This window comes from Mauremys reevesii, linkage group 12 (genome assembly GCF_016161935.1).
Source record: "Mauremys reevesii isolate NIE-2019 linkage group 12, ASM1616193v1, whole genome shotgun sequence".
Lineage (NCBI taxonomy): Eukaryota > Metazoa > Chordata > Testudines > Geoemydidae > Mauremys > Mauremys reevesii.
Genome location: NC_052634.1, coordinates 25265719 through 25293143, shown reverse-complemented (window position 1 = coordinate 25293143; position 27425 = coordinate 25265719). Strand labels below are relative to the sequence as shown.

Sequence of the window (27425 nt, the reverse complement as noted above, 5' to 3'; positions counted from 1 at the left end):
CATGACCGCGGCTTCCGAGGGGCCACAGCCATGGCTAAGAGGGCACAGTGTGAAATGTTTGGGGACCACTGGTTTAGGGTGATGTTCTCAGTTGGGTCTACAAAGTCCAATAAAAGCTATTCCTCACCCACCCACCCCTCCATCAGGACGGACTAGGTATGTTTTGCTGCCCTTCACTCATGCAGGAAGGATAATAACATTTCATTCCACTCAATCCTAAAGTGATTTGTAACCCACCACCAGCCAAATCTGGTCATTTTGGGAAAGTGGCCCCATCATGCTGCATAGCTAGGCAGAGTAGGTGTGTCTGTGCAAACACGGTCTGTTCCTGAAGTCTTTCCCCCAGCTCCTCACTAGATGTGAGGGAGGATCTCATTCAGCCCCTGCTTCCGCTTAGTATTTAAAAACTCCTTATTGTCCCTAGCTCTGCTGGCCTTAGATTTCTCCTCCTGTCCCTTTTCTAACAACTCAGATGAGGTGGCCGAGTGGTTATGGTGATGGACTGCTAATCCATTGTTCTCTACACGCATGGGTTCGAATCCCATCCTCATTGGGTGCGTTTAGTTTTCACCCCTCCTTTGTAGACAACCATCTCCCCCTTTGGTACAATGACAGATCAAACAATGTTTCTTCTTGCAAACAAAAACCTTCTCAGAAACTCAGAACTCCCTTGCTTTAAATAAAATGTCTAAATCCCAGATTTCTTAAAAAAAGAAATTCTCTAGTCCTGTATTTCCTAGTTTTTATCTCAAAAGGGAACATCCTCATCTTCTCCCCCAAACACCCTGGGACCTGCCCAAATTATTAAAATACCCTCAACCCGAGCAAGGCCAGAGCAATGAACCAGAGCTAGTGTCTAGGCCAAGCTGTTCTGAAGGAGGCAACTCCAACATTTTCTCCCTGCTTCCCTTGGCACAGTCTGACTGAGAAAACAAAATTCCCCAAACTGAAAATTTTCTGCTGAAAAACCAATACTAGTCTGTTTGGGGACTTTGGTTACAAGTATTATTGTTATTATTCTCTTCTGATTTCTGAGTCAGTTCAGTTCAGTCTTTGTCCTCCAGGTGTGTTTCCAGCTGCTGAGTTGTGGGGGAGAGAGGCCAGGTCATGATGTCTCTTCCCCTCTTTCATAGTTTCTTCCAACTTGCTAGGAAGCTCCTTTGTTACCATGTGACTCAAGCAGTGTCCATTGTCTCTGTGCTATCTCGGAGAAGCCTGCATTGTACACGGTTCCTGGGATAGTCCTTGGGAGTGTGGATACCTTCAATGGGCCAGCAGCGAGTCTGGCTCCTCCCTTGTCACACCTGAAAGGCTGGTGGGGGGCATTTCCCAACCTCATAACATATCTCAGTAACGCACACAGAGCAAAACTTCATAACTTCCCAACCAATGTGAGCACACACAATCCAACACGATATTAATGTTCAACAGATCAAGACTTTTGAAATGATACGTCACAAGGCAGACTTTGAACAAACCATGGCATCATTATATGAGAGTGGTGAATATGGGGCTTCCAGGTGCTGCTCTGAGCACAGCCTGCCACACCTGGGCTTACACTGCAATGGAGACGTACCCTTAGAGTCCATCTCTCCTGGGATAAAGATGGCCCACACCTGACTCTCTGCCAATCCCCACTGGGCCCTGAGAAGTGTTGTTCGTGTTTGTATTCTGTAAAGCAGAGGAGCAGATGAAGTTTTGCTCCCAAGGTGTGTGTGTCATTCTTTGGACAGGTCTACACTACAAAATTAGGTTGGTGTAATTACAATCCTTAGGCTGGCAATGCAGTTCTATCAAGCTAATCCCGGTATAGACAGTGGCTCAGCTGTCAGAACTTTCTGGAGCTATGAAAGGGGAGGGGCCCATGGCTCTGTAGCAGGAATGCAGGGCAGGCGAGTTCACAGCAGGCATTGTGGGATACTGGGGAAGGCCAGTTATGGTGATATAATGAACAGCAGCGTCGACACTGACAATTTGTCACTTTAAGTTTGCTGCAAAAAGCACTAGGCCTCTTGTCGAGGTGGTTTTATTTTGTCACCAAAACAGGGCAATTTTCTCGCCAGATGTGGTATTGCAGTGTGTGCACCAGCCAAAAGCTGCTGACTGAGGGAGCGTTGTGTGTTTTTCACACATCTGAGCAATATAATGATGCTGAAGTAACCTTGTAGTGCAGACCTGGCCAAAGATTCACTCACACACACACACACAGAGCTTGCAAGGAAAACCTCACCTGCTCCTCTGCTTTGCAGAATCCAAACACAAGCAAAGCTTGTCAGGCCCTGGTGGGGATGGCAGGGAGTCAGGTGTGGGCAGACAGTGTGTTGTTGCCATAGGTAGGCACCATGGCTTAGTTGGCTAAAGCACCTGTCTTGTAAACAGGAGATCCTGGGTTCAATTCCCAGTGGTGCCTCATTGACTAACTCTTGGGCAACCTGGTGTTGGCTACTGAGGGAGGACAAAACACAGAGCTCTTTGGTCCAGCCTAGTATAGTTGTTTAAATTATACTCACAGGCACTGATAACAGACTTACTGAAAGTTTGGGAGTTAAGAGCTGATAGGTCAGTGTTCCAGCCTGTCACAGATGACCCCCCTCCCTCTGGGACAGGGGCAGGTCTGGGCTTTCATGCTGAATGGCTCATTGTGGCTGCCAGAATCTGTGAGCAGCTCATTCAGTTTGCACCGAGGGTTGAGTCCTGCTTTGTGCACCGTGTGTGAGAATGAAAATCCTAAACTGCCCTTTGAAATAACGAATGCAGCAGGACGTGTTATTGTCCCTGCCCCAAAGCAGACAGACCAATGGAGAAATGCCGTTGAGACCAGGGTAATACTCCACTGCCATTTTACCTTGTTTGCTTGCTAAACTCCCTCCCAACCTTGAGGGCTCCCAGAGCCCAGTATTGAGCCTGAGCTGAGATGTCTACGCTGCAAATTTACCACCCCACGGCCCTAGCCTGGGAGCCTGCACTGGCACGGGACAGTGCTGGGTGTTTCATTGCAGTGTGGACATAGCCTAGCATTATGTCTACACTGCCATTAACACTCCCAAGTCACTATTCTCAAACCCTGGGTCAGTTGATTCAGCGTAGACACTTGGGCTTCAGCCCAGCCTCCAAGACCCCACGAGGGGTGAGGGTCTCCGAGCCTGGGCTCCAGTCTGAGCCCAGATGTCTACGCTGCAGTTTTTAGCTCCACAACCTGAGCCCCAGGAGCCCAAATCAGATCATCCAGGCCAGCGGGATTTTGTCACAGTATAGATGCCCTCTCAGGGTATGTCTACACTGCAATGTAAGCCCAGGGTTAGCAGAAGTCATGTCAGCAGTCCCAACACATAAACATAAACCACGAGGGAAAGACTCACCCCCAAATAAGCTGGGCAGTGTCCTTCTCCCTATGGTTCATAAGTCCAGCAACTAAAAGTCCTTTAACATGAGCCATCCCCGCTCTGCACCCCACTCACAGCTGTTGTCCTTAGTCAGTGCAAGCCCAGAGGAGCCTCTGTAGAGTTCACCTGCCATCCTGGGTGGAAAAGTGGGAAATAAGAAGGCCCCGTACTCACTATGGTGTCTAGGGACTCACTCATCCCTCCCCAGCCCCCCTGTCCTAATGTTGGTCTAACACCTACATTTTAGTATTGGGACCCAGGCCCCATCCCACTTGGCTCTGGAACCCCTGTCCCCTGCCTAGCAAGTGCTATTGAATTGAGGGTGAGTCCCTCCATCGGGGTCTGCCAAGCACAGTTCTGCTGCCCTTGGGTCACACAACAAGGATAACAACCCTTATTTCTCCTGCCCCCAATAACAAGGAGACTCGGCACCTAACACCAGCCACAAGTGATCATTTCGGCAAGCAACCCAACCTATTTCCAACATACTGTAAAATCCACATGCAGACTCCTACACGAAACCTTGCAAGAAAATCTTCCTGAGGGGGTGTGAAGCACCTGCTGCTGGAGGGAAGGAGGGAGCCGTGGGTTGGGTTGAAGGGCACCGGGAATAGGAGGGGGCTGTGGGTTGGGACAGAAGAGGGTGAAGAGGAGCAGGCTCTGGTTGGGAGTGAGGAGCAGTGATTTCCTTGGCTCTCAGTCTGTGCAGATGGGACCTTTCCCTCCAGTGCTGGAGGACTGGCCCTTCTCATCTACCCTTGTCCCAAGCAGCACAGCGGGTGGGAATCTTACATGTACCGAAGTGATTTAGGAACAGAACCCCCCCCAGACCTTCCATGTAATTGGCACTTGCCGCTCACTGAGCAGGATTGAAACACCCAGAGGAGAAGGGTGTAACTAGGGGACACTGTCTTTCTGAGGCAAGTGCAACTTGCTTGGGATGGTGCTGACGAGTCTGTTCTATGTTGCCTGGTGCTGGGCAAAATCCCCAGCCATGCCGCACAGCACACCCCGACAGGGGACAGGGGGCCAAGCAGACGATCCAGCACGAGCGGGGAGAGGATGTGTGGTTGGGGGGAGGAAAGGCCTTGGGCTGCACTGGGGGAGTGCAGAGCAGGGGTGACACCCCAGAAACCTGCAGCAAAGGGATGGGCAGGTGTGGTAGGTGGACAGAAGGGGGAGCGGGACTAAAATCTAAAAGGGGAGTGTGGGGACTAGTGGTCAGAGCGGGGCGGGGCAGGGGTTGGTGGTCAGAATTCCTGGGTTCTATCTCCAGCCCTGGGAGGGGAGTGGGGTCCAGTGGTTAGAGTGTGTGTCGGGGGGAGAGCCAGGACTCCTGGGTTCTCTCCCTGGCTCTGACTCTCTTGTGCAATCCCTCGGCAGTTACCCAACTCACCAGCGTGTGGGAGCGAGGGGCTGGGGCCGGGTTGTGACACGGCCCAGAGTCCTGTGCTGCCCCTTTGTTACCCAACCCGGGGCAGGGTGGGGGATGGCCTGGGAGACCCGCTAAGGAAGGTGCTTCTGGTGGGTTTGTGTGTGGGTCACGCTGCCCCCAGCTGGATCGACCCCACTAGGTCAGAATCAGTCTCAGCCCAGGTCAGACTCTGGGAGCCCAGCCCCCTCTGTCGCCACGGCTACATCTATTGGTCTCCTGGGAAGGTCCATTCTCATTGGTAGCTGTCCAGTGGCAGTGAGTTCCACAGGCCTCGGCACAGGCTGTGTGGGGCAGGAGGTCCTTGTGTTGGGAGCAGTGGGAGTGAACTGTGTGCGGTTGTGTCTCTGAGCACAATTGTGAATATTCTGGTGTGTGTGTAATTGTAAGTGTGGCTGGGGGTGTGATTGTTTCTCTCTTTGGGGGTTGGGCTAGCATGCCCCTCTGGGTGTGTTGTGAGTGAGTGTTCTTGGGATTGTGTGAGTCCCTTTGTGCATCAATGTGTGTGTGTGTGTGTCACTTGCTGCAGGATACAAAATCCTGCAAAGCCACCACACACACACACACATACACACACACACGAGAGAGCAGGGCTCAGCCCCGCCAGCAGGGGGCAGCAGGGACACACACCTCTCCCCTGGGCCAGCTTGGACAATTTCCCATCACGACCCGGCACAGTGCTGGTGCCCCCAAATGGGGGTGGGCAGTGACCGGGCAGGGGGACCAGATGAGCTGGATTCAGAAGGAAGCACTTTGGGAAAATCAGTCAAGGCCCTTAGCAGAGCTGAGACACAGACCCAGTGACCCCTGCACCCCCCTGGGAGGGGAGTGGGGTCGAGTGGTCAGAGCAGGGAGGGGGCTGGGCACCAGGACCCCTGGGTTCTATCCCTGGCTCTGGGGTTGGAGGGGGGTCTAGAGCAGGGGGACTGGGGGCCAGGACTCCTGGGTTCCATAGGGGAAAATGTTTTTTCTTGTGCTCCCCTCCCTAGAGATCCCAGCCCAGCCCCCTAGTGGAGAGTGAGTGGGAGCGGGCGAAGTTGCTCTTCCACTTCAGAGTCATGATTCAAACCCCTCCCCCCTAGGCAGTGACATCATGGAAGTCCCCCCTCCCCAAGGCAGACAGTAGAAGCCCCGCCCTAACAGACAGGGGGTGGGATCTACTTGCACCCACAACAATCCCACTCATGGTTGCAAAGAAACCCCATCCAGCCCCCTGCTAGGACAGGATCTGCTGCTCCCACTGCTTTCGTTTTCACCATGAGCTGCTCCCCGCCAGGCACCACACCCCATTCACACGCCTTTGGTCACTCCGTAGCTCAGTGGCAATCACTGCCCCGAAGTGACTCCGGTGCAGGCACCCACAGCACGAACTCCCCACACCGGATTCTGTCCACACGCAGAGAATTCTCTCCGCCGGGCTCCTTCGGTTCCTCTCGCTGCTCCCGTCCTGCCGCCAGACACTGCTCATCTGCATAACCCCGCCCATGGATCGTGACACCTTCTGTCGTTTTGGTCTCCAGTGAATGAGTCGCCTGCGGGAGTGAGCCCGTCACCGCACGTCACAACCCCAGCGCACGTCACAGCCGCTGGGCGGATTGTCTGTGAGCCCGCGCTGGGGCGGGGCTTCAGGAGAGACCCAGCCCCATAGACAGACTGGGGCAGGGAGCTATTGGGGAAGGGATGAGGGGATGGGGAGAAGGGGGAGGAGAGACCCAGCCCCATAGACCCGTAGGGGCAGGGGATCTTGGGGGCAGGAGGGGAGAAGGGGGATTGGCAGAGACCCAGCCTGGGGGGCAGGAGAAATGGGGTGGGGTGGAGGGAGACATGTCGGGTTGGAGTGGGGTGTGGGAAATGTTGGTCCAGGGAATCTGAGTCACTCCCAGGACATCGTGTGCAGGGGAGCACAGGGGCAGGAGAGAGCCCCAGCCCCAGCCCCACAGAGCCCCAGAGGGATATTGGGGGTAGGGGAGGATGGAGGATGGAGGGGAGAGACCCAGCCCCATAGACCCCTCGAGGCAGCGGGATATGGGGGGGCAGGAGAGGGGATGGCAGAGGAGACACCCATCTCCATAGACCCCCCGAGGCAGGAAATGAGGGGAGAAGCGGGGAGGGAGGGATCCAGCCCTATAGACCTGTAGGGGCAGGGAGATATTGGGGGCAGGAGGGGAGAAGGGGGGGTGGCAGAGACCCAGCCTGGGGTGCAGGGGAAATGGGGTGGTTTGGAGGGAACTGGGGAGGAGAAGAGACACAGGGCAGGACACACCTTGGGACAGGGAAACTGACTCACTCCGAATACATGCAGAGCAGGTAGCAGATGCTGCCATGAGGCGATGCTGGGAAGGGTGATGCTGGTGTCAGGAGAAAGCAGGAGGAGTAGGTGGGGTCTGTGCTACTGTGGGGAGGTGCTGCCCTTGCCTGCCCACCCAACAAGCGTCACACGCAGGAGCCTTCGTGCCCCGCGTGTTCAGGTCCCTCCCCACGCCAGCTTTAAACTCCCCTGCTCAGTTCTAAGCGTTGGCCACACGGGGGCAGCCTGGAGCTCAGCCCACGCCTCCCGTTGCTGGTTGCGTTTCCCGCTCCTCGTGGCAGGTTCACACCCCGCAGGCAGATCTCTGAACCGGAGCCGAACCGTTCCCCAAATCCAGCGCTTTAGCAGCAGCTTTGCTAGGAAAGTGCTGACGTCCCCAAGTAAAGTAAGAGCCAGAGCTCTGTGTCCAGGAGCTTCTCTTGGGCCCCTCACCGTGGTGTCTGACAGGCGCAAGGAGAAACCAGGGAAATGTTTTCATGGCGTTTAAGGGCAGAAGGGGCCATTAGCTCAGCTAGTCTGACCCCCGAATAACACAGAATTACACCATGACACACACTGATCCCACAGACCTTAGATAGATCAAAGCGTTTCAGCCCTCAGGAAGGAGGCTAAACTGGGTACCAGAGGCAGCGAACAAGGGGCCCCCAAGGCAATGGCAGGGAGCTGACGAGGTGAAATATGCCCAGATGATCCCAGCAGGCGACCCACCCCCATGCTGCAGAGGTGGGAGTCCCTGTTCCTCCTGCCCTTAAGAATCTCTGGTGGTAAGTGGGTCCCCCCAGTTCCCCAGATAAGAATCCTCCATGTGGTTTCCCTGGCTTCCCCTCCAGATAAGAACATTGTGTGGAGGGAGTGGGAGGCAGGTTTTCTGGCAGATATGTAAAGGGGGACTGTGTCTCCCTGTCTGGCCCAGGCTCCTGGGAGGAAGTGATCTCAGTGTGTCTGGCTGTCTCCATTCCTCCCACCCATAAGAATCCCTGGTGTGTGGGTGCACCCTAGACCATTAAGGATCTCTGGTGGGTGGGTGTCTCTCTCCCCCTAGTCAGGCGCTCTGGGACGTGCCTGTATAAAAAGAGACTTTGACTCACCCAGGCTGGGCTGCCATCATGGAACAGACCAGGTCCTTCTGTGGAGGGTTTGCGTTCCTCCAAGGACGTGATCTCAGTGTGTGTGGGTGTCCCTGTCCCTTCAACCCTTAACAATCCCTGGTGCGTGGGTGCGCTGGGCCCCATTATAATCCCCTCTGTCTTACCCCCCATGAGGGATCCGGTGGATGTGGGGGTTCTCCACGCTACTGGGGGTGTCTGGTGCCCCTGTCCCTCCTGGTTAATAGTGGAGTGTGTGGGTGTCCCCCAGCTCGTTAAGGATCCGTGTTGTGCGGATGCCCCTGTTCTTCTCATTAAGAATGGTGCAATGGAGCATATGGGTGTGTCCCCCACCCCATGAACTAGCTCCCGTGTGTGGTTCCCCTGCCCCCATCCAGGCTCTGTGGTGTGTGGGTGTCGCTGTTCCTCTTTTCAAGATCTGTGTTGCAGGGGGGCGTCCCTCCCCCGAAGTCAGAATCCCCAGCATGTGGGTGCTCCCATCCCCCCCCTCCAGGCTCTGCGGGGGGGGGGGTGTCTGTATAAAAAGAGACCGTGTCTCACTGTCTTGCCCAGGCTATGCAGCAGGGGCTATTCACAGGTGCAATCCCACTACTGATCAGCACAGGAGTTTTGACCTGCTCCATTTCTGACCTGGGCCGGTTCACCCCTCTTTAGGCAACCTGGAGCCCCAAGCTTTCCCAGGATCACCATATTGATGCTGAACTTAGTGCGGACACCTGATCGGCACAGCCCCCTGCAGCCCAGAACTCCTGAGCTCAAGCGATCCGCTGGCCTCAGCCTCCCCAGGCGCTGGGATCACAGGCACCAGCCATGGGGCCCGGCTTCTTTTGCAGCTTGGCAGCTGGAGCTTTAAACTCTGCTTGTGAGCTCTGTGCCTTGGCCAGTGGGGGACAGCCTGGAACTGGGAAATGCTCCTGCTTCCCCCGCCCCCGTCTCATGTCGAGCTGCAGGCGCCGCTGTCCTGCCAGGTAAGATCCCGGATGTTTCGGTGCCCCCTTCCCCCGCCCAGGTGTCCGGGTACCTCTGCCCCCCATACAGAATCCTGGATGTGTGGGTGTCCGTCCCTCTGCAAAGGATCCCGGAGTGTGGATGCCCTTGTCCCCCCCTACAAGATCCTGGGTTTTTGGGTGCCACTCTCCCCCCCGTAGATCTCTGGTGGGTGGGTCCCCAGGGTGTGAGCGCTCCCATCCCCTGATACAGGCTGGGGGGGTATAACCGGCTCTCCCTGTCCTGCCCAGGCGGTGCTACAGCAGCTGTTCACAGGGGCAGCAACCCCACTGTCAACCTGCAGCTTTAACATGCTCCAGGGGTGACCTGCTTCACCCTCCTGTGGGAGCCCGGGGACCCCGAACTTCCCAGAATCACCTGATTGATGCCGAGGTTAGCGCAGACACCAGCTCAGCATGGCAGGGAGCTGCCCTGAGCCCTGACAATCAACTTCCCTCCGCCTCCTGCTGCACAGCGAGGGTCACACGCGAGAGGCTTCGGGCCCAGTTTGTTCAGGAGCGTCCCAGGCTCCAGCTGTAAACTCTGCTGGTCAGTTCTGATCTTTGGCCACACGGGGGCGGCACTAACGGTCCCGTCTAAACGCTGTTTGCGTTCGGCCCTTCGGATCGCAGATTGTAACCCGCGGGCAGATCTCTGAGCGCAGCCAAATCCCTCCCCAAACTAAACATTGAAGCAGCAGCTCCCATTGGAAAGATCAGGATTTTTGCCTTTAAAAACAAGGGAAATGTCTCCAGCGAGAGACTGAAGAAGCTCAACTGATTTCATTGACTGGAGGTTAAAAGGCGATTTAATCACTGGTTTAAATACGTTTTACAAATTCCCAGAGGGGGGAATATGTGATTTAAGGGGTTCTTTAATTCACCAGACAAACACTGAACAAGACCCCCTTGGCCTGTAGTCGATGTCAGAAAATCCCACCTGGAAATGACTGTTTTTTAACCGTGAGGCTAATTATCTATGGGAACAAGCTCCGCAAGGGAGGTGGTAAATTCCCCATCACTTGCAGTTTGTAAATCAAGACTGCAGCTCTTGCTGCAAGATCCCGGGTGTGTGGGTGTCCCTGTTCCGCGTTTCGGGATCCCTGGTACATGGTGCCTCCCTCCCACCAGTTCAGGATACCCACAATGGGTGCTCCCATCCCCCCACCCAGGCTCTGCGGGGGTGTCTGTATAAAAAGAGACCGTGTCTCACTGTCTTGCCCAGGCTATGCTGCAGGGGCTATTCACAGGCGCGATCCCACTACTGATCGGCACGGGAGTTTTGACCTGCTCCTTTTCCGACCTGGGCCGGTTCACCCCTCCTTAGGCAACCTGGGGACCCCAAGCTTCCCCGGGATCACCATATTGATGCCAAACTTAGTGCGGACACCCGATTGGCACAACCCCCCGTGGCTGGGAGCTCTGGGATCCACCCACAGTAGCTGGGAGCTGTGGGGTCCATCCGTGGTGGCATGGGCCTGTGGGAGCCCCTTCCGACGCTGGTGGCTGATAGCTGTGAGGCCCCCACCGGCCAACAGCTCCAGTCTTGCTGCCCCAGGGCTGAGGTGGAAAATGTCACTGAGATCTCTGAAAGTCACAGATTCTGTGACCCCCTTTATATAATCTGAGCCTTAATAGTTGTTGACTGTCTCTCTCAATCTAGTGGTCTGCTCTAGCGCGGATGGGACAGGGAAGACAGAAGCTCACCCCCCAGCACAGGTTTGGGCAGCAATGGCTCTTGGGCTATTTGCTGAGCATGCAGAGGACTTGTCCAGGCCGGTGGAGCAGCTCAGCCAGATGAGGAGCTGGAAGAAGGAGACCTGAGCAGCCTGGACATCCCACTTTTTCTCCACAGCCACTGCCTGTCAGCAGGATTCCTCCTCCTCCTCAGTGAGACCAAATCTAAGCACCTAGATAGCTGGTCTGTCCGCTGCACCCCAATCCCTCATGCCTGAGCCTCCCTGCCAAAGTCCTGCACCTGGCTCCAGAGAATTGTCTCACATCTCGCTGGGAACTCGACTTCTTGTGCCCAGAGAGTCTCGGCCCCCCTCAGTAGAGGACCTGAGAAACACAGTGTCTGCCTTTTCCAAATAAGTGCTTGGAAAGGTTTTGTTCATGTGGCCTAATGGATAAGGCGTCTGGTTTTGGATCAGGCGATTGAGGGTTCAAGTCCCTTAGTGGTTGTGCAATTTTACCTTTGTGCTGAATGTCCTGCTCCCTTCAGGGAACCTCTTCTTGGCCGCTCAGGCCAATGCTCTGGCTTCAGCTAGAGCCCTGGGAAGGAGTTGGGGGTTGGGTGTCACAAAGGCTGGGGCATGAGCCCCAGGTGCTTCCAGTCTCACCTTTGCCATTCCTGACTTGCCAAAGAAACTGGGCGGCTGCCCGGGCTAGAGTGTGCAGCAGTTTCCCTCTTCCAAGTGTGCGCCTGTCCCTGTGCTGGAGGGGGGTTGCTACATAGCGCCTTGGGAGCCTGGGTGTTTCTCTGCTTCTCACCAGCTGGGGAAAAGCCTCTTGGGGTAAAATCTCCTGCCCCACTGCCAAAGTGAGCACCTTGAGTGGGAACGGTAAGAGGCCCCACCAGGATGGCTGGCCCTGCTTTCTTACCATCTTCTGATGTTGGCCACAAAGCATCAGCAGCTGGCTGTGGGTGGTTTTCAGTGGGGGTTCGGCATGCCAGGGAGCAGCCTGTCTGGGTGTCTCTGTGGCTGTCTGCTGGCCACGCATAGGCATGGTCCTCCCTTCCTCTTGCCCTGCCCTCGGTTGCTCTGTGGCTTTTAAACCTTCCCTTGGAGCCGTCAGCACCAGCCACCTCTGCTCTAGGTGCCCAGAGGAGGAGAGGTGCTGGGCTCCAGCCTGGGACTCTGCCTCCCTCCTGCCTTTCCCTGACTATGAAACCTGGCCCTGACACTCCTTTCTTCAAGCGCCATGTGGGCAAGAGGAAAAGTGTGGTAGAAAGCACAAGGGCCAAACTTGTGGGCATCAGAAATCCCAAACACCCAGTCAAACCACAGCCACTTCTAGACCCCATTCCAACCAGAGACCTGGCTCCAGTGGGTATGAGTCACTCAGCACAAAGTAAACAACTCATTCTTATACAGCTGGAGACAGGAAAGCACTTAAGGTCCCACTGAGATTTGAGCTCAGATTTCAGCATGCCAACCCTTACACCATGGGACCAGCTTGTGCTAGTTTCTCTGAACATTGGTGACCCTATCATAGAATACCAGGGTTAGAAGGGACCTCAGCAGGTCATCTAGTCCAACCCCCTGCTCAAAGCAGGGCCAATCCTCAGACAGATTTTTATCCCAGATCCCTAAATGGCCCTCTCAAGGACTGAGCTCACAAATCTGGATTTAACAAGCCAATACTCAAACCACTGAGCTAACCCTCCCTCACAGGGCCAGCTTGTGTAAGGGACTGTTGACCCTTTACTAAAACTGAGTGGGGTTTTTTTGGTTGGCTAGTTCCCAGTCCCAATAGAAGGGGGAAGGGTCAATGGGAAATCAGGACCCTGAGACTGACAGGCCCCTGGGGCGATGGTCACCAACTGGTAGGGAACAAGTGAGAATTTGTTAATGAGTAAAATTCCTGGTGAAAATTGGCAAAGCTGTGAAGAGTTTGAAAAGTTCCAGTGAATTTACACATGAAGATACAAATAGAGAGAAAGAGAACATCACAGACTGCACAGGCCCACACAGACATAAACAAAAACCAAACCCACAGAGCCATAGACACATAAGGAAAAGCCACACAAAACATAGAAAGAACAAATCCACACCAAAAAATACAGCAAAAGCCCACAACAAGAAAGCACAAAAACCACATACCAAAAGAATACTTAGCAAAAAACAATCTGCATGCAAAAGTCACACACACACACACACACACACACACATACACAAAACTATGCCAGGCATCCACAAAAATCACACAGGACCCACATGCACATCAACATGACAGACAACAAAAAACCCAACATACAGAAAGCCAGGCAGGGTTTGAGTCTCACAGCGAAGAGGGTGAGCACACAGGTGGTTTGGGGAGCAAAGACTGAGGGGAGTCGGGGGCAGTGCTCTGGGCTCTGCTCGACCCTCCTGACACAGGCGGCTGGTGGAGAGCAGAGCCTGGTAGATCTGTGGAATCTGCCCTGCTCTCTGTAAAGCAAGGGGACCTCGGTGTCTTCTGAGCTGCAATTGTATTTTCTGCAGGGCAAAATGATTGGCAGAAGCCATTTGCTTAAAGGAAGCTAGTGCTGTAGGTGAGGTTTGAACTCACAACTTCAGCATGACTCCACTCAACACTGCTACTAAACAGCCTGTGCACTAACCCATTGCACCTTTGCTTCCTGACTGTGGGTCTTTTCTCCTTAATTCATGGGTGGATTAGCGGAGTGGGGGTGGTTGCATTAGCTAAAACAAATCCATATTAAAGGCTGCAGGATGGCAGCAGCAGAGGTTGGGAGCCTCCTTCCATGTGATAGAGCTGGTTCCCCCTTCTGTTGCTCAGGGGAAGGTTGGTGCTTTGAGCCCACCCGGTGCTGGAACGTCCCATGGGTGAGATTAACGGGACTCTTGGGAAGGGAAGGGAAGAGAAGAGAAGGGAAGTCTTTTCTATCCCTGCCTAGCTCCATTGGTCTCCTGTGGCCCTTTCGGCTCTCTGCTCCCCTGCTGGGGAGATGCAGAGACAAGCCCCCATCTGGGTGAGTCACCGAGAGGCTGTGTCCCATGGCGTGTGGGGGGGAGGGGTAGGGGTGGGATGGGGCTCAAGGGGAGAAGGTTGTGTGTGACAATGTGGGGTGGGGTGGGGTGGGATGGAAAGGGGAGGGGAGGTGTGTTCCTTAGGATAGAAATGATGGAAAACACAGGGGCAGTGACAGTGAAGCCCCGTCTCTGAGTGTTATGACCCTGTGTGGTGCTGCCGTTCACCTTCCCCTCCTATGGGCTCAGCTTTCACTGAATCCAGCATTTTTTCACCTGTCCTCACCACAGAGGTGTCCCACATGCCTCAGCTACCGAGTGTCCCTCTTAGAGACGACGAGGACTGGAACTGATTTCAGCTGCTGGACAGCTCTGCTAGGTCTTTATTCATTTGCACAGGAAAATGCTGAGTGTTTAAATTCATTTCAAGCCCCCTGCCCCCATTCAGCGAACTCCTGAACATACTGGAGATGGGTCTGGAAATTGATTTTCATTCGAAAAAGTTTTTAAAGGGAATCATTTGGCTTGGAAGTAGGAACCTATTACCCTGCAGGGAAACATTCACTCACTGACCCACCCTCACAACAGAGAGTGTCCTGTATAGCCCAGAGCAGGAACAGTTTTTAACCTGGGGGTTAGTAAACTTTATCTCTGTACAAACACCACAGCTTACAAACTCCCCACCCCCGCTCTGTGTCACCAGAGCACAACAACAACTCTCCTTGGAGCACACACAGCTCCCCAGCTCCCTGCCCGTCAGTCTCTCCAGCATTGCTCCAATCCCTTAAAGCAGAGTCTCAACCACAATTTACCTTAGGGCCAGTGCCAGTCCTGCAGTCCTCCCAGTGGGCCAATAATGTCACTCATACCGCCCAGAACCCGCTCCCCAAAACTCCGCCCCTCACCTGCCTAAGGCTCTGGGAGGGAGTTTGGGTTGGGGGAGGAGGTCTAGGGTGCAGGCCCTGGGCTGGGGCTGGGGATTGGCATTCAGCAGGGGTGCAGAGTCTGGGAGGGAGTTTGGGGGCTGGGGGTGGGGAGGGAGGGTGCCGGCCCGGTGCGGGAGTTGGGGGGTGGGAGTGAGTATATGAGGAGGAGGTGGGGGTGCAGGCTCAGGAAGGGGGTCAGGGATGCAGCACTTACCGGAGGCTCCAAGGTGGGGCAGGCTGGGGGGCCTCCGTGTGCTGCTGCCCCCAGGCATCACCCCCACAGCGTCCCATTGGCCACAGGGGTGATCAGGCAGAGGCAGTGCGTGGAGGCACAGACCCACCCCGCCCTGCCATGGAGAGGGGCCGGCAGCCACTGGAGCGAGCAGGCAGACGCTGCTCAGCTCCGCTGCACTGATATGGCCCCTGGGGGGGAGCGCTTGGGAGCGGCAGGTGGGGCCAAGGGAGTGACCTGGTCCCAAAACTGCTGGAGCCCCACGAGCAAGACCTGGGAACCAGGACTGCCAGCCAGACAAACACCTTTAAGAGGAGGCGTCCCTCTCCCTGTCAAAATCTGATCTTCCTCCTTCAGTTCAGTGACAGCCTGTATTGTTCCTTATCCCGGCAGAGCCAGAGGACTGAAAGCAGCAACATCAAACCCCTGTGTAGCTCGCAGGAATGGACATAAACACTCCCTGGTATCTGAGGAGATGTTCAGCTTTGCCCTTAGTCAACTACAAGGCCAAAGGGAAAGGAGGTGGCACCAGGTATAAAGAGTGAAACACGACACATCATAGTTATGCCCATGGTGGCTGCAAAATCTTTTGACATACTTCTTCTTATCAGCCGTGTATTGTTTTCTCCGGAGCCTAGGCCTTGACCAAGAAATTTGTACTTTGCTAAAATAATCGACTGCCCCTGGTGAAGACAATGGACTTGACACCCACTGGGGTGTCCCTACACAGGTACAAGTACTAACAACAGTGGCTGCCTTTTAGCCATAGATTTTAATCAGGGCAATAAATTGAAACAAACCCCTGTTAAATCATTTCTCAGCCCGAGTCCTTCACCCACATTCCCTAGAGCACTGGGCCAGCATGTGGACGTTTCATTTCTGACCTCAATTTCACACAGAGACAAAATTTCCTTTGCACAGATCCATAAACAGCAAAACCTCCCTGTGTCTCTGGTCTGAGCCAGGGCATACGATTCCAGTGACCCCTTCTCTCCTGCAATGGCGACAGTCAGACAGAAGGGACGTGGCACCTGCATCCCTGCCAGGGAGATATTGGCTCCGCTCTTTCTTTCTGCTGCTGTTCGTAGACCATGAAACATCAAGGGTGGAATGCAAGGCTGAGTTCATGCAGCAGCCCTAAGTGCCCCAGAGAAATCCTGCCCCCTGCTATTGGAAGGATGTGCTGGAGATTTGACTAGGAAAGGACTGTCTGAATTGTCAGAGTGGGAATGAACAACAATCTACAGCAATGTCATTCACACAAACACACTCTCATCCTGCTCCAACCGGAAGGGAAATGGGCAGGAATTCTCGCTGTTCAGCCAAGGACACTCTTACACTAACGCAGCCATGAGTGTGCTGGGAAGCTGGTCTGAGCAAACAATTTGAAGTGACAATTCTGTGAGAACAGAATCATTGTGTAGTGAAACAACTGTAGCTTAAGTAGTTGTGGCCGAGTGGTTAAGGCGATGGACTAGAAATCCATTGGGGGTCTCCCTGCGCAGGTTCAAATCCTGCCAACTACGCAAGCTCTATGTTGCTGTTGTTATTATAGTCTTAGTACGTGAGCATCCACAGTGCAAACTGGAGCCAGATCTAGTTTCACTCTGTCTACACTTAAAATGCTGCTGTGGCACTGCTATAGCACTTTGGAGTAGACAGTGATTGGAGGGGTTTTCCCATCCCTGTAATAGCTACATGGACAAAACCATTCTTCCTTTTCTTTAGCACTATCTAACCAGGGCTTAGGTCACCTTAACTCTATGGGTTTGGGGGGGGGGGTGGTCACACCCTGAGAGACGTCGCTCTGCCAGTTCAGTGCCCAGCGTACACCAGCCCTTAGATCCCTCTTGGTATTTCAATGCAGGCACTGACCTGTGAGAGGAAAAGATCAGCTCACAAACACAGAGACTGAATTCCCCACATTTAATCTCGCTGCACTTTCCAGAAAGTCACAAAATTCAATTCATTCTTGCTAGGACAGAGAAAAAATAAGTGACATTAAGTTTTTGGCTTGATTAAATAAAATTAAGTGTTTAATCAATATAGTAAAAAAATCTGTACTGATTCCTCTAACACCACAGCGTGAAATAGGAACAGAGACAAAGCTTGTCAGTGACAACTAATTTCGCAAATCATCTTCCCATTATTAATTTCCACGCTGCCCCCACTGGAGGTCAGGGCATCTCCAGTGTCATTGCTCTGCGTTCACCTTCCTTAGACTTGTTCTCGGACATTCGCCTTCCTCTGCAGCATGGGGCTCGGGTCACTTGCTGGAGGATTCCCTGCACCTTGAGGTCTTTAAGCCACGATTTGAGGATTTCAATAACTCAGACATAGGTTAGGGGTTTGTTACAGGAGTGGGTGGGTGAGATTCTGTGGCCTGCATTGTGCAGGAGGTCAGACTAGATGATCATAATGGTCCCTTCTGACCTTAAGTCTATGAATCTATTAATCTTTTCCCAAATTTGGAAAATTGTGCAGTTCAGAATGTGAATAGTGACCTCGTCTCCTTCCTGCACCTGCTCTACATTGCTCCACAGCAGCTTCTCCACCTGCAGAGTCACCCCAGCACGGCAGTGCAGCCGCCCAGGGTCAGCAGGGGCCCCTGGCAAGGACAGTGGGTGCAGCTAACAGCCCAGAGTGCCTGGCCGTGAGGCAGCTGTAAAAAAGCAACCCCCCCGCCCAGAAGTACAGAGACTGAATTCCCCAACTTTAACATCATGACCCCCTGTAGAAAGCCACACGTGTCAGTTGTAGTTTCACAGGGAGATGCAAAAATCAAGTGACACCAATTTTCAAGTTGAGTAAATAAAGTTGAGGAGATAGTTATTAACCTCCCAAAAATATACTAAAGATCCCTCAACATAACACCTGAAGGTGAAATATGAACAGAGACAAACCTTGTCAGCAAAGGCTCATTTCCCAAACCATCCTCAAAATGTTACTAATTCCCACCCCTCCTCCACAGGAGCTCTGTGCAGTGTCACTGTTCTGCAGGCAGCTTCCCATTAAATGCTGTTGTGGGACATTCCCAGGCCTGGAAATGTACCAACGACAGAATTTGAAGAGCAAACCTGGCTCCCCGCACCAGGCGGGATTTGAGTGTTTTGTCCCTGTCACTAAGGGCTTGTCTACACTACAGGACTATTTCGAATCTACTTAAGTCGAATTTGTGGATTCGACCTTAATAAGTCGAATTTGTGTATCCATACTAAATACACAAATTCGAACTTCTGAGTCCACATTCACGGGGCCAGCTTCGACTTTGGAAGCGGTGCACTGTGGGAAGCTATCCCACAGTTCCCGCACTCCCCGCTGCCCATTAGAATTGTGGGATTTCCCCCCAATGCATGCTGGGGGGAAAAATGTGTCGTCATTGAACCGTCAATCCCGCCCTCCCTCTCTTCCTTGAAAGCGCCGGCGGGAAATCTGTTCGCGCCCTTCTCTGGTCGGTTACAGCGCGGACGCCACAGCACTGCGAGCATGGAGCCCGCTGCGATCATCGCTGCACTTATGGCCGTTGTCAACTCCTCGCACGTTATCGTCCACCTCTTCCACAGTCAGATGCTGAGAAACCGGGCGAGAGGCTCCGGCAGCACGGTGAGAGAGTGGCGCAGACCTCTCAGAAAGCAGGGTACGCCGGGCAGTGGAGATCATGGTGGCAATGGGTCAAGTTCATGGTGTGGAACGGCGATTCTGGGCCGGAAACAAGCACAGACTGGTGGGACCGCATAGTGCTGCAGGTCTGGGATGACACAGAGTGGCTGCGAAACTTCAGGATGCGTAAGGACACTTTCCTTGAACTGTGTGACTTGCTGTCCCCTGCCCTGAAGCGCCAGGACACAAGGATGCGAGCAGCCCTGACTGTGCAGAAGCGAGTGGCCATAGCCCTCTGGAAACTTGCCACGCCAGACAGCTACCGGTCAGTAGCGAACCACTTTGGCGTGGGCAAATCTACCGTGGGGATTGCTGTCATTCAAGTAGCCCACGCAATCGTTGAGCAACTGCTCTCAAAGGTAGTGACTGTCGGAAATGTCCAGGTCATCATAGATGGCCGCGCGATGGGATTCCCAAACTGCGGTGGGGCTATAGATGGGACTCACATCCCTATCCTGGCACCAGCCCACCAGGCCAGCGAGTACATTAACCGAAAGGGCTACTTTTCAATGGTGCTGCAAGCTGTGGTGGACCATAGGGGACGTTTTACCAACATCAACGTCGGGTGGGCGGGCAAGGTTCATGGCAGCGTGTGTTCAGGAACTCTGGTCTGTTTAGACGCCTCCAGGCAGGCACTTTCTTCCCGGACCACAAAATAACGGTTGGGGATGTGCAGATGCCTACAGTGATCCTCGGGGACCCGGCCTACCCGCTAATGCCCTGGCTCATGAAGCCCTATACAGGCGCCTTGGACACTGAAAAGGAACTCTTCAACTACCGGCTGAGCAAGTGCAGAATGGTGGTGGAGTGTGCTTTCGGACGTCTCAAGGGAGATGGCGGACCTTACTGACTCGCTCGGACATCAGCGAAAGAATATCCCGTAGTTATTGCTGCTTGCTGTGTGCTCCACAATCTCTGTGAGAGCAAGGGCGAGACCTTTTGGCCGCTTGGGAGGTTGAGGCAAATCGCCTGGCTGCTGTTTATGATCAGCCAGACACCCGTGCTGAGAGAATATCCCAGCGGGAAGCGATATGCATCAGGGAGGCTTTGAAAGCGAGTTTCCTCGCAGAGCAGGGTAACCTGTGACTGTCCACTTGATTTTAAGAGAGCCTGATCATAAACCAAGTTTTCCCCACTTCCCAAGGACGTTTTAAAACTAAGGACATGTTTTAGTAATTAATAATAAATCTTTCGTTGACTTTGCATTTCTGTTTCTTCGTTGAAACATGGAAGCATTCTGTGCTGGTTAAGGTGTGCACTGATGGGTGGGTTTGCAGGAAGGGGCGAGGGGTGCCGTCTTTGGATAGGGGTTAACATGACGGCTGTGGGTTTGGGCGTTGGATGGGGTGTGGGGTGGGGGGGAAGGGTGAGTATCTGCCCCTGGATGAGGTCTCTTTTTGGGGCTCGGGGCACCGGGGAGGATCGTGACTACGGTCCAAATGCATGTGAAGGGAAGCCTGCCTTTACATTCGGGGATGTCAGGCACCAGGACCCTACACATCAAGGAAAGACCCGGGGCAGCATACACCACACAGACTGTCCCTGGTGCCTAGTGACTGCAGTCTGTGTGTGCCCTGCAGTTGACCCTGCCCCCAAGTCTGTACCCTGTTAATGTGGGCTATGCACTGTAATTAAAAATCCCCACAAAGTCTTCTGACACGAGAAGCGTGGCGGAAACAGAGAGTAACAACAAACCGCTTTTAATAATGTTATACACAGTGGGGTTGAAACTTGGATGTGGGACTGGGTGATCCTGTAAGGGAAGAACTTCTACAAATTTACAGCGCGAGAGGTGTCTTGTACCTGAGCGCTCTGCTGCGGTGCAGTGACAGTTCTCACGGCCCCTACCGCCCCTCCTTCTTGTCACTTTGGGTGAGGGGACAGGACTTCTTAGCGTTGGAGGCGGTTGCAGATGCACTGCAGGGGGCTCTCTCCTCCTGCCTGTGGTCTTGCAGAACATCTACAAGGCGCCGGGCGTGTCCGTTTGCTCCCTCATTAGACCAAGCAGCGTTTGAGTCGCCTGCTGGTCTTCCTGCCGCCACCTATCCTCCCGTTCCAGGTGTGTGCGATGCTGCTGACACAGGCTCTCCCTCGACTGTCTCTGCTCTGCCGCCTCCGCTCTGGAGCTGGCCATCAGTTCCTGGAACATGTCGTCCCTTGTCTTTGTCTTTCGGCGTCTAATCTGAGCCAGCCTCTGCGTGAGGATGGCGGGGCAGTCCGTGAAGGAGCGAAGCTGTGTGATGCGAAAAAGTAGGTGATTTCCTTGAACAAATACATGTTTGCCAACAGTAAACACAGTCTAGTCATTTTCAGTTAAGAAGACCAAACAGGGAACCAAGTCTCAGGAGATCTCGGAACTAGTCCGAGATTTCGGAATACGCTCTCATTGGCGGCGCGATTGCACTGGATAGCGCACAAGCGAGGAGAGACAGCTGCATCCCTCTTGCACAAAGTCCTGGTAAGCCTTACAGTACAGACTGCTTATCAGATAGTGCTTAGCTGTGCTCTCCTGCTGGAGGCAATGTGCAAAGCAGAAAAGATGAGCGTTATGCGGCATCTCCCGCCAGTGACATGAAAGACCCTGTATGCTTTTCCTCTGAGGCCTGCAACACGTGGCTGTTAAGCGAGGTCATTCTTATGCAAAGTAAAACTCTGTTAAGCGAGGTCATTCTTATGCAAAGTAAAACTCTGTTAAGCGAGGTCATTCTTATGCAAAGTAAAGTCTACCATGCACAATAGTAACAGTACACTAATTCCACTAATTAGATGCAGCACTTCCACAACGACATCACCCTGAGGCGTGTCAGGCGCACACAGAGAGCGGATGTTAATAGAAGCCCTGCACAGACCAGGACCCTACGCTGCCATGCTCGTAGAGGCGATGGTCCCCCTCTACCTGAGGATGGCATGGCGCGGAAGAGTGTGCTTCAACGGAGCACCCAATAAAGCACCTCTCCCAAGAAACCTCTTGCTGAGGCTTTTCCAGCTGCTCTCTGAGAGCTTTTTGAAATATCCCCAGAGGACTATTGCTCCATTGCTGTTTGTGTAGACCTGCTGTTTGTTTAGTTTCATATTTAAAAATGTTTATATAGTATTTCTATTTTTATATAAATCCCTGTTTCTTAAAAAATACATGTTTCCCTGTTTGTAGCACTTACCGCCTGATCCTTCCCTGATTCCGAGTCCTGGTTAAGGCGGGGGCGGTTGGTAGGGGATCTCTGTGAGGGTGATGAAGAGATCCTGGCTGTCAGGGAAAGCGGGAGTGGGTTCGATGTCGCCTGCGCCGTCCTCTAAAGACCCTTCCTCATCTTCCCCATCGGCGAACAGGGAGGGGAACTGTCGGTACACTATTCCGTCCTCGGAGTCCACCGTCACTGGTGGGGCACTGGTGGCAGACCCACCTAGAATGGCATGCAGTGCCTCGTAGAAGCGGCATGTCTGGGGCTGGGCTCCGGGCGTCCGTTTGCCGCTCTGACTTTTGATACCCTTGTCTTAGGTCCTTCACTTTCACGCGGCACTGCATCGCATCCCGGCTGTATCCTTTGTCTTTCATGGCTTTAGAGACCTTCTCGAAGGTCTTGGCGTTCCGCTTGTTGGAGCGCAGCTCCGAGCACAGACTCCTCGCCCCACACAGCGATCAGATCCTGGACTTCCCGGTCACTCCATGCTGGGGACCTCTTTCTATTCTGGGATTGCCGGACTCCTCTGCTGGAGAGCTCTGCATCGTTGCAGGTGCTGGAGCTCGCCCGATGTGCAACCAGAACGTCAGATTCAAACCGCCCAGACAGGAAAATGAATTCAAATTTTCGCGGGTCATTTCCTGTGTGGCTGGCCAGAGAATCCAAGCTCGGAATGCTGTCCAGAGCGTCAACAGAGTGGTGAACTGTGGGATAGCTCCCGGAGCTGCTAAGTTCGATTAGCATCCACACCAAGCCTAATTCGAGCTAGCAAGTGCGAATTTAGCGTTACTCCACCTGCCGGGGTGGAGTACCAAATTCGAACTAAAGAGCCCTCTAGTTCGAATTAAATGGCTTCCTGGTGTGGACGGTTGAGCGGTTAGTTCAAATTAACGCTGATAAATTCGAATTAAAGTCCTAGTGTAGACCAGGCCTTAGTGTTTGTCAATAGTACAGACTCCCTGGGCAGGACTCCAGGCTCTGCTTGAGGGATCCCGGCACAGGGGCTGGGGGGGGGGGGAGAAAGGAAGGTAGATTCTCACCTGTGCTCTGGAGAGGAGGTAATAAGTGAAGGGGTATTTTTAAATCCTCCCCTCCTCAGGGCTGGTATTCTACATTCCACAGGGCCAAACAAGGGGGTGATGTAATTTGGCTAATGAAAACCAGTGCTCCAGGTGAGGCTTGAACTCACAATCTCAGCATAGTTCCTCTCAGCACTGCCCTATAAGTACTGTGTGCTAACCAATTGTGCAACTGGAGCACCTGTTAGCTATGATTCTCCAAGACCCTTAGGTTGATACAGGCGAGGAGTGACCCCAAAACATTCTCAGTGGGGCTGGGAGCAGGTAGCGACAAGTGTTGTACTCGGTGGGGTGGATTCTTCTTAAGGGTTCCAGGCACCATTTGACCCTTTTGTTCTTCCCTGTGTAATAACAGAGCTGGTTAAGACTCAATGGAGAGTCTTGCTGCAGCCCAATAGAGCTGAAATCGCTGATAACCAGCTCTAAGCATTAGTCCTGCTTTGGGACAGTGTCTCTCATGCAAGAAACTGCCCAGTCTGCACTAGCAGTGAGGCAACCTCACTAACAGCTGAAATCAGGGAGAGCTGTGTGAAGTGCAGGGCCCCAGGGGTGCCTGAACAGGGGGGAACAACACCCCAGGACTTTTAAAAATGGGAGAGCTCTGCCTTGCCACTTTGTGATGACCGTAAGGGTGGGGAGGGGGCAGAGATCAGTGTCTTGGAGAAAGAGGCAGCGTAGGAGTTCATCTAGCTCTGAAACTTGTCTTCTGACAGTAGCCAATACCAGGTGCCCCAAAAGCCACTCCCAAAGGTACCACTGGGAGTTGAACCCAGGATCTTCTGTTTACAAAACAGGTGCTTTAACCAGCTAAGCCATGGTACCTGCTGTTACTTAAAACATCATGTTTGCCCACACCTGACTCTCTGCCAATCCCCACTGAGCCCTGACAAGTGTTGCTCTTGTTTGGATTCTGTAAAGCAGAGGAGCAGGTGACGTTTTGCTCCCAAGGTGTGTGTGTGATTCTTTGGACAGGTCTACACTACAAAATTAGGTTGGTGTAATTACATTACTTAGACTGGCAATGCAGTTCTATCAATCTAATCCCAGTGCAGATAGCAGCTCAGCTGTCAGAACTTTCCCTTGGAGCAGGGGGACACTGAAAGGGGAGGGACCCAGCCTCTGTAGCAGAAATACAGGGCAGGCGAGTTCACAGCAGGCATGGTGGGATACTGGTGGAGACCAGTCATGGTGATATAATGACCAACAGCATTTACACTGACAATTTATCACTTGAAGTTTGCTGCAAAAAGCTCTAGGCCTCTCGTCGAGGTGTTTTTATTTTGTCACCAAAACAGGGCAGTTTTGTCGCCAGACGTGGCATTGCAGTGTGTGCACCAGCCACAAGCTGCCGAACGAGGAGCATTGTCTGTTTTTCACACACCTGAGCAATATAATTCTGCTGAAAGAATTAGTGCAGACCTGGCCAAAGATTCACACACACACACAGCTTGCAAGGAAAACGTCACTTGCTCCTCTGCTTTGCAGTATCCAAACACATGCAAAGTGTGTCAGGTCCCGGTGGGGCTGGCAGGGAGTCAGGTGTGGGCAGACACTGTGTCCTAGGGCTTGGCTACACTTACAAATTTGCAGCGCTGCAGCAGGGTGGGATAGCACACCCGCTGCAGCGCTGCAAATGCTGGCGCTAAGCGCCAGTGTAGTCAAAGCCCCAGCGCTGGAGCCGCTCCCAGCGCTGTCGTTATTCCCCACAGGGAGGTGGAGTGCGGACAGCGCTGGGAGAGTTTTCTCCCAGCGCTGGTGCTGACTACACTTAGCGCTCAAAGCGCTGCGCGGCAGCGCTTTGAAATGCAAGTGTAGCCAAAGCCTCAGTTATAAGCAGGCACCATGGCTTAGCTGGCTTAAAGAACCTGCCTTATAAATAGGAGATCCTAGGTTCAACTACCAGTGGTGCCTTGTTGAGTAACTCTTGGGGTACCTGGTATTAGCTACTGTCAGAGAACAAAACAGAGCATTGGGTGGGCCTTTGGTCCAGCCCAGTATATCTGTTTTTATGGTTTAAATTACACTCACAGGCACTGATGATAGAGTTACTGAAAGTTTGGGAGTTAAGAGCTGATAGGTCAGTGGTCCAGCCTGTCACAGATGACCCCCCTCTCTCTGGGACAGGGGCAGGTCTGGGCTCTCACACCAAATGCTCATTGTGGCTGCCAGAATCTGTGAGCAGCTCATTTAGTTTACATGGAGGTTGAGTCCTGCTTCATGCACCGTGTGTGAGAATGAAAATCCTAAACTGCCCTTTGAAATAACGAAAGCAGCAGGACGTGTTATTGTCCCTGCCCCAAAGCAGACAGACCAATGGAGAAATGCCATTGAGACCAGGGGAATACTCCACTGCCATTTTACCTTGTTTGCTGGCTAAACTCCCTCCCTACCTTGAGGGCTCCCAGAGCCCGGTATTGAGCCTGAGCCAAGATGTCTACTGTTATATCCTTGGGGGCAGCCGGTTTAGGAAGAAATCACTTGAGGCCAGACAGCAGACAGCTAACAAAACCACCATTTTATTTACAGACACACAGCTCACCCAACCGGCCGAAACAGGCTGGGCTATCCCCTAATAAACTAACTCAGTTGCCATAGCAACAAAAAACATGACAACCAAATAGAGAACAGTGCCCAGAGGAGGGACCATGTGACAGGATCCAGCCTGGGGCTCTTCCTCCCTCCTGCCAAGCCCTGACTATCAATCCCAGCCCTGAAACTCCTTTCTTCAAGCGCAATATGGGCCAGAGGAAAAGTGTGGCAGGAAGCACAAGGGCCAAACTTGTGGGCAGCAGGTGAAGCCCAACCATCAAGGTAGCAAGTTCCACAGCCCCAACCCTTTGGGGCCTTCCCAGCCAAAGACCGGGCTCTACAAGGTGTAAGTCACCCAGCAGGAGGGAGACTGGCTCTTGCACAGCTGGACACAGGAAATTGAGCACTGGGAGCTCCAGGGCTTTATCACAAGCCAACACAAGGTCCCACTGAGATTTGAACTCAGATTGCAGGATTCAGAGTCCTGAGTGCTGCCCATTACACCATGGGACCAGCTCAGGCTGCCTTCTCTGCACATCGGTGACCCTCACGGGGCTGGCTTGTGTAAGGGGCTCTTGGCCCTTTACTAAAACTTAGTGTGTGTGTGTGTGTGTCGGGGGGGGGGGGTGGCTGGCTAGGTCCCAGCACCAATAGACGGGGGAAGGGCCAATGGGAAATCAGGCCCCTGAGACTGACAGTCCCCAGGGGCAATGGGGAGAGGCCAAAGCTCCAAGTTAGCCGCACTGACAGGCCAGGCAGTGTAATGAGGGAGCCACCAGGCCAGGGGTCCCATCCTCCGTGGGAGCTGGAACTGCCTGGGCCAGAGTGGGGCAGAGCTAAGGAGAGCAGGAGCCCGAGAAGAGCCGGGAGCAGAGCTGCGCAGGTGTAGTGCCAGAAACTGCTCCCTGTAGGACTTTGCTACCTGCAGCAGTTACTGACACCTGAGGTTGTTCTTATTTGCTGACTTGTCCTACTTGGTTAAAATTTGACAGTGGTTTCTCTAGCAAAGGCCAGTCCCTGGCCCCTTGGTCCAGACATCCTCACTCACACCAGGCTAGGGTGACCAGATGTCAAAGATGAAATATCAGGACGCGGAGGGCGGAGCAACAAAAAAAAAGCCGGCGGCTCCCCACCGCCAGGCGGCAGTGGCACAGCCCCGTCTCCACCCAATTCTCGGCTCTGACCCCCGATACACCCCCCGCTCCCCCATCCCCACGCGCCTGGGCCCCGCCGGGGCTCCAAGCTCTGCCGCCGCGCCACGCTCCAGGGCCCGCCTGCCGCTCCCCGGCAAGGGGTGAACCAGGCAGCCGGGCCGGGCCCTCCCGGCAGGGCGTGTCTGCCCCACATGTGTCTCCACCCCCGCCCACCTGGGCCCGGCCCGCTCCGCACTGCCCCAGCCCCACTGCGCTGCCTCGCAGGCTCCAGGGCTGGAGCAGCCTCCGTGCTGCGCTCCCGGCCATGGCTATGGCCCGTGTGCAAACCTGGGAGGGAGGAGGATGCCGCCTGCTTGGGAAGAGGCAGGGCCAGGGCGGGATTTGGGGAGGATCAATGGGCAGTGAGGGGTGGGGCTGGGGCCAGGGCCAGGGCAGGGATTTGGGGAGGATCAATGGGGAAGGAGGGGGAGTCAGGGGTGAATGTCCCTCCAGGCTCTGCCTGTGTGCCGGAGCAGAGGGCAAAATTGTTTGTTTGTCCAGTGTCCCGACCAAACATCAGTCGGGACATGGGACAAATAAGCAAATATCGGGAAACTCCCGATAAAATCGGGACGTCTGGTCACCCTACATCAGGCTTCAAGTTGCGAATCATTTCCCCTTCCCGCTCTGTGGGAGGAGACTTTAAGCGCGCTCTCTGTGCGACTGCACATGGCTAAGCAAAGAGAACAAACCCCCAATCCCCCCTGTGCTTTGG

The 27425-nt window shown here is 53.8% G+C and overlaps 5 non-coding genes across 5 annotated transcripts; 3 read left to right on the top strand and 2 right to left on the bottom strand.

Moving 5' to 3' along the window:
• Window positions 1-471: 471 nt before the first annotated feature.
• Window positions 472-553, top strand: TRNAS-GCU. The gene has a single exon. It is a non-coding gene; the product is annotated as a tRNA-Ser (tRNA).
• Window positions 554-2336: 1783 nt separating this feature from the next.
• Window positions 2337-2410, top strand: TRNAT-UGU. The gene has a single exon. It is a non-coding gene; the product is annotated as a tRNA-Thr (tRNA).
• A 14103-nt stretch (window positions 2411-16513) lies between these two features.
• Window positions 16514-16596, top strand: TRNAS-AGA. Its single transcript has one exon. It is a non-coding gene; the product is annotated as a tRNA-Ser (tRNA).
• A 7140-nt stretch (window positions 16597-23736) lies between these two features.
• Window positions 23737-23810, bottom strand: TRNAT-UGU. Its single transcript has one exon. It is a non-coding gene; the product is annotated as a tRNA-Thr (tRNA).
• Window positions 23811-25958: 2148 nt separating this feature from the next.
• On the bottom strand, window positions 25959-26030 carry TRNAQ-CUG. Its single transcript has one exon. It is a non-coding gene; the product is annotated as a tRNA-Gln (tRNA).
• Between the last annotated feature and the right edge of the window lie 1395 nt (window positions 26031-27425).